Below are 6,365 nucleotides of genomic sequence, written 5' to 3' on the forward strand. Positions count from 1 at the left end.
TTTTTTAAAAAAAGAATATTAATTTTCGACAAGAGTCAATATTTTTAATGAAGTTGAAATAAAGTAGTATACTGGAAAATAAAATATGACACCAGCGATTGAAAGGAGCAGTTCAGTTTATATAAGTATCAGAAAAAAGTTTGACATCTTTCTTGTAATCTTTGAACTTTGAAGCTTAACGGAGTTTCCCAAATTCAAGGATGTCACACATGCTTATCTTAAAGATGAGTTTATTTTCAGTACATTTAAAAGGTAAAATACCATCCAAAAGGATTAGTTCCGTTCAAGTTTTGAACAGAGATTAAATCTGTAGACAGGTATACATTAATTAACTCCAGAATAGGATGTAGTAATCAGTCACAATCTGGTAGGGGATTCAGCTTGCCTTCTGCATACAATAACTTTTTACTAGGGACCCAACCACAATTTTAAACCCACTTGTGTGTTTTCGGTTACATTTTATACATACATTTTCTATAAGTTTCAAGATTTATCACTAATCTTAATAGAGTCAGTTATTATAGCATTTTAAAAGGTTTTGCCTTACTTGTGAATGCAAATCAAGGCACCGGCAGGAGATAATAAAAGCCAATAAAATCCACCTGTATAAAATTATGCTTTCCCCCTTGCAACATTCCAAATCTCCTTCCTAATGGTTGTTCTGTTAGCCCTTACACAAGGAGCCCACTTTTGTCAAATGCTGTAGGAGATACTGGTGGGAACTTAGCTCCAGAAGTCTTTGTTCTGTGGGAGTTCTTGGTTCTGAGTTGAGAGAGTACCTCTGAGAATAGTTTTGCTGGAAGTCTCGGTCATGTTAAACCAACTATATTTAAGGGGGGAATTTCCCCCATTTGTATAGTAAATTTGGATCCTGTCACCATATACACCAGGGGAGTTAATGTTTTCCCACACACAGAAGGCTTCCTTACTCCCCAGAGCAGTAGGTTGTGTTGTTCAAATCTTTATATATTCTCTTCTTTTTAGGCTCTTCACTAGTTTGTTTTCAATGATATGTAAGAAGCCAAGTCTTGAGTAGTTATATTTTGTAGTATTCTCTTTTTAAAAGCTTTATATATAATTCAGCATGTTCGTGTGTTTATAAGAAGGTATCATCCGTGACAATTTGGACTGTTATTTCTCCAGTTGATTCTCCATTAGATGGTTAGTGTTCTTTTAAAACCAAAAATCGATAGCCAGATGTGGTGTTTCACCCCTACAATTCCAGCACTCAAGAGGCTATGGCATGAGTTTGAAGCCAGTCTGGGTTACACAGTGAATTACGGACCAGCCTGAGTGCAATGTGAGACCCAGTGTAAAACAATAAAAAATAAATAAATAATATTTTTTAAAAATCTAATTGTGTTTCTAGTGTATTTATATAATGGAGCTGCCTGGCTGGCTCAGAAGGTTGAGATACTTGCTGTGGAAGACTGCTATCCTGAATTCAATTCCTGGTATCCCACATAAGGGTAAATGAAGAGAAGGTAATGCATAGAATGGCACTCTGACTTCCATCCAGATGCTGTTGTAAATGCACCCTACTTTTACAACATGGGAAATAACTTCCTACTTCACTTTGAATAAAATCTCAGTTCCTCCATGATCCTACCTCATTGACCTCTGCCTCCTTCTTCTATATTAAGCTGTCTTTTATCCCCTCTCCTTAAACTCCAGTCAGACTGGATTTCCTTGGGCCTTTGGAATGCACGGATCTTCTCCCTCCACTCTGCTGGCCTAGCCAGAGCTTTCCCAGTGCCTGTTCCTTATGCTGCTCTCTTCCCCTTGTCCATTGATCCTTCCTGCTTAAGTTATGGTCCTCAAATCCACATAGGATTTTTATGACCACACTATCTAAATATCATCCTCCTATTTCCTGTATTTTTTTATGACTTATACAGCACTGAGTGTAATACCCAGGCTGTTTGTATTTTATGTTTTTATTTTCTATCCTCCAGTTTGATAAGAGTTCCATGATATGGACCTTAACCTCTTATTTACCCAGCATGAAACAGACTAAAAGCTGCTAAAAACTCAACATGTATTGAAAGAACAAATCTTTCTGAGTTTAACACTCATTTGATTTTTTTTTCTTACACTCATTGGTAACATTTCCAACTAAATGCATTTGAGGTTTCTTTCTACAATGTATTTCTATGGTGCTGAAAATATGAACCATATATTTTTATTCTTCTTGCAGCTATGAACTTGTTAGTTAATGAACACTTTTAACTAGTTGAGGAAAATCAGGGAGGCCTTATTTAATTTTTTTAAGGTCCGATGTTAGGCATCTTCATCACATTGACTGCAATATGTGACAGAGGAAATGGAAGCTGAGCAAGGCTGCTTTTAACTCAAAGTTTCTTTCTTTCTTTCTCTCTTTCTTCTTCTTCTTCTTCTTCTTCTTCTTCTTCTTCTTCTTCTTCTTCTTCTTCTTCTTCTTCTTCTTCTTCTTCTTCTTCTTCTTCTTCTCCTTCTCCTCCTTCTCCTTCTCCTTCTCCTCCTCCTCCTCCTCCTCCTCCTCCTCCTCTTCCTCCTTCTTCTCCTTCTTCTCCTTCTTTTTGGTTTTTCGAGACAGGGTTTCTCTGTATAGCCCTGGCTGTCCTGGAACTCACTCTGTAGACCAGGCTGGCCTCGAACTCAGAAATCTGCTTGCCTCTGCCTCCCAAGTGCTGGGATTAAAGGCATGTGCCACCACCGCCCATGACTCGAAGTTTCTAATAGCAGTTAGTGTTGGACATGGTGAAGCATTGTGGTTCACAGTGGCTGGAGTATATGGCAGATGTTGGTTTAAAACCAAAAATCCTAATTGTTCAATTTTACTAGTTGAAGATTCAGGAGCCAGATACTGGGGTGAAAGCTCAGAGAGGCAGAGGAAGCACCGGGCTGGTTTTCCTCCACAACTGACATTGCAGAAGGAAAACAAACAAACAAACAAAAAACAATCCAGTTTTCCTTCACCAGGATGTCTTTAAAAACAACTCTTCTAACTAAATGTCCAGCCTTCCTACTTCCTGTGATCTCACTCTCTAGCCATCCTCCTAACCTAACCTCTTCTCATTCTCCTCTCTAAGCCATCCTCCTAACCTAACCTCCTCTCATTCTCCTCTCTAGCCGTCCTCCTAGCCTCCTCTCATTCTCTGTGTTTTTCCCCTTATGCTCTCTCCCTGTCAACTGGTTGCTTACTCCATTTCTTGACCTATGGTTGACTTTATTCAATTTGGTTCACAATAAACAGAAAGCTCTTGGATTAAAAGTGTGTGCTAGGTTAGAGCTGCACTACAACTAGAGACAGGTTTTTCCAGGATACGATCTTGGGGCTCACAGTGTGATCAAATATCCTGCAACAGGCAGAGACTTAGTATATCATAGAGGATCACAAAACAGAGAACATGACACTAACCAGGGACTGGGTGTTATCTGCGATGATCCGTGCCTCAATGACCTATTTGTATGCACTAGTTCCTACTTCCTAAAGATTTGGGACCCTTTTAAACTAGTGCCAACAGGTGGAACAGGTATTCAAAACATGACCCTGTCTGAGAAGTTGTGGCTTCAGACCTTCTAAGCCTTAACAGACTATTTTAGCAAACTTGACAGTTTTCAATAAATGATTCTTATACCTCTGCCCAATATATTTGTAGTGAATATCATAATGCTATTATAAGTAGTTTTATTTACTTTAAAAATCTTTTAATTATTTTGTATCTTTATACACCATGGTCTGAATGGTGGTATTATGGAAAATCCAGTGTGCTAGAATGAAGAGGTGAGGACTCTTTAGGGGAACTGCTAGGTAAAAAGTGCTTTTAGAACCCTTGTGAATAGAATTCATGTCCATATGGAATAGCATGAGAGAACCTATGTCCCCCTCACTATGAGATAATACCTCAAGAAAGCAGCTTGTCAAAAGTAGAAAGCAGCCCATCAGTATAGCAGGTGGAGCCTTGAGCGTGAATGTCCCAAGCTTCCAGATAACGAAATATAAACTTTGTGTTTGTAAAAATCTATTCAATATATGATATTTTGTTATAACAGCCAAATGCACTACTTATATCTGCAACTGATGCTTTATTTCTCTTATGGTCTGGTTGCCTTTTATTTCCTTTCTTGCATTACTGGTGGATGTAATAAAATAAAAGTGGGATCAAATAGCCTATTGGATTCTGTCTGTGACGGCCGATCTTGATTGTCCACTTGTTTGACTTGACAGATGCCTACTCTGGGTGTCTACCAGAGCATTCCTGGAGAGGATTAGCTGGATCATGGGTCCTGACCTAACCACTGGCTTACTGTGCCAGATCATAGTATTGGGCGAATGTTCTATCCATGCTAATTATGTGAACTTTGGTTGTTCAACATTAAGTCAGCCACTCTAACTATTCGCTATTTCAGTGAATATCAGCTTTAGTATGCCTTTTCCTTAGGAAAATTATCTCTCCTTTCTTAATTTATTTGCATTCTCTTTGTTTTATTACCTTCATTAGGGTTAGTTTTAAATTCATAGCACACATTTACTCATCACTGTCTGTCTGTAGTATAATGCCACATGTAGTATGAAAACTTTATCAATGTAGAGCTTTACATCTTCCCATTTAACCTTCACCTTATCGTATCACGTTTCATGACACATGTACCGTAACACCCACACTGCATTGCTAACTTTGTTTAAACTGTCAAATATCATTTAAAGAAAATTTAAACCAGAAAGTTCTATTGATTAGCCATTGTAGCAATCATGTTTGCACCGTCAAGTGAACCACTGAAAGGAGGAATGATTTATTTGAGCTTATGGTTTCAGAGTGTTCATTCTATGGGCTCCTTGCTCCATGTGCAGTGCATCAAGGAGGTGAAATAGTGTGGCAGAAGATGTTCTTCAACTCACATCAGTTAGGCAGCAGAGAGGAAGACAGAAACTAGAGACAGGCATAGGCTTCAAGGTACACCCTGAGTTACCTACTTCCTGTAATTAGCCTTACCTTAACGGTTTCCAGAACCTTCCAAAATAGTACCACTAGCTGGGACCAAAACACGTGCATGTGGAGGACATTTTATATTTGAGCCATAAGACCCTGCAGATATAACTTTTTGTGCCATTCATTTCTTTCTGCATATCCATATTTCCAGAAAATGACATTTTCCTTCTGCCTTGGGGCTTTCCTATACTGCCAGTGTGATGAGTTCTTTAAGTTTGGGTCTGTGAAAAATTAGTTTGCTTTTTTTTTTTTGAGCGGTGCCTGTGTGTCTAGTATTCTAGAATGACTTCTTTGGTTTCTTTTAGTAAATTATAGATGTAGCTCCATGTTCTTCTGACTTGTATTGTTTCTGGTGCAAAATCTATCACATCCCTCTTTTTTTCTTCATGCACGACAGCCCTTTCTCTGACTTTAGGATCTCTCTTTTTCATCGGTTTCGAATAGCTTGAAGATGGCATTACGTGTCATAGGTTCCAGATAATTCCATGGCTGCATTTCTCTGAGATGCTTGGCTTCCTGATGTTGTGGTGTTATAGTTCTCATCAAATTTAAAATGCTCTGGTCCCTAGTCCTTGAGGTTTTGGAGTTTGTTCTTTCTTTTTCTCTTTCTTTCTTTCTTTCTTTCTTTCTTCCTTCCTTCCTTCCTTCTTTTTTCTTTCTCACTTTCTCTCTCTCTTTCTTTCTTTCTTTCTTTTTCTTTTTTTTTCTTTTCTTTCTTTCTTTCTTTCTTTTTTTTCTTTTTTTTTTTTTTTTTTTTTTTTTTTTTTTTGGCTGTCCTGGAACTTACTCTGTAGACCAGGCTGGCCTCCACCTCAGAAATCCGCCTGCCTCTGCCTCCCAAGTGCTGGGATTAAAGGTGTGCGCCACCACCACCCCCTCCCTCGGATGAGTTTGTTCTTTCTTTTCTCCTATCATGATTTCTGTTACACACATATATCCCCTATGAGCTTTCCTGGAGATACTGAATGCTGTTTTAATTATTTAGCATTCTTCTTTCTTTGCCTCACTTTGTGCAACTTGTAATGCTGTATCTCTGCTTTTCACCATATTTACTATTGTCCCATATGGCATTTTAAAACTTATAGACATTGTATTTTTCATTATAGATCAATTCATTTTGTATTTTCAGTGTCTCTTGAAGTTTTTGAACAGGGATGATAAATATCATTGTTTGCTGATTCTAACAACTGAGTTAATTATGAGTCACTTTTAGGTGGTTAGGATTTTTCCTTATCATGATCTATAATTCCTGCTACTTTGCAAACCTGTCAACTTCTCCTTTTTAGGTACTAGCTATTTTTATGTTCCTATGAATATTTTTGAACTTTGCTGTAAGATCCAGGTATTTTGCTTGGGAAGAGTGTCTTTTTTTTTTTTTTTTTTTTTTTTTTT

The sequence above is a fragment of the Mastomys coucha genome, unplaced genomic scaffold, assembly GCF_008632895.1.
Source record: "Mastomys coucha isolate ucsf_1 unplaced genomic scaffold, UCSF_Mcou_1 pScaffold1, whole genome shotgun sequence".
In the NCBI taxonomy this organism is placed as follows: domain Eukaryota; kingdom Metazoa; phylum Chordata; class Mammalia; order Rodentia; family Muridae; genus Mastomys; species Mastomys coucha.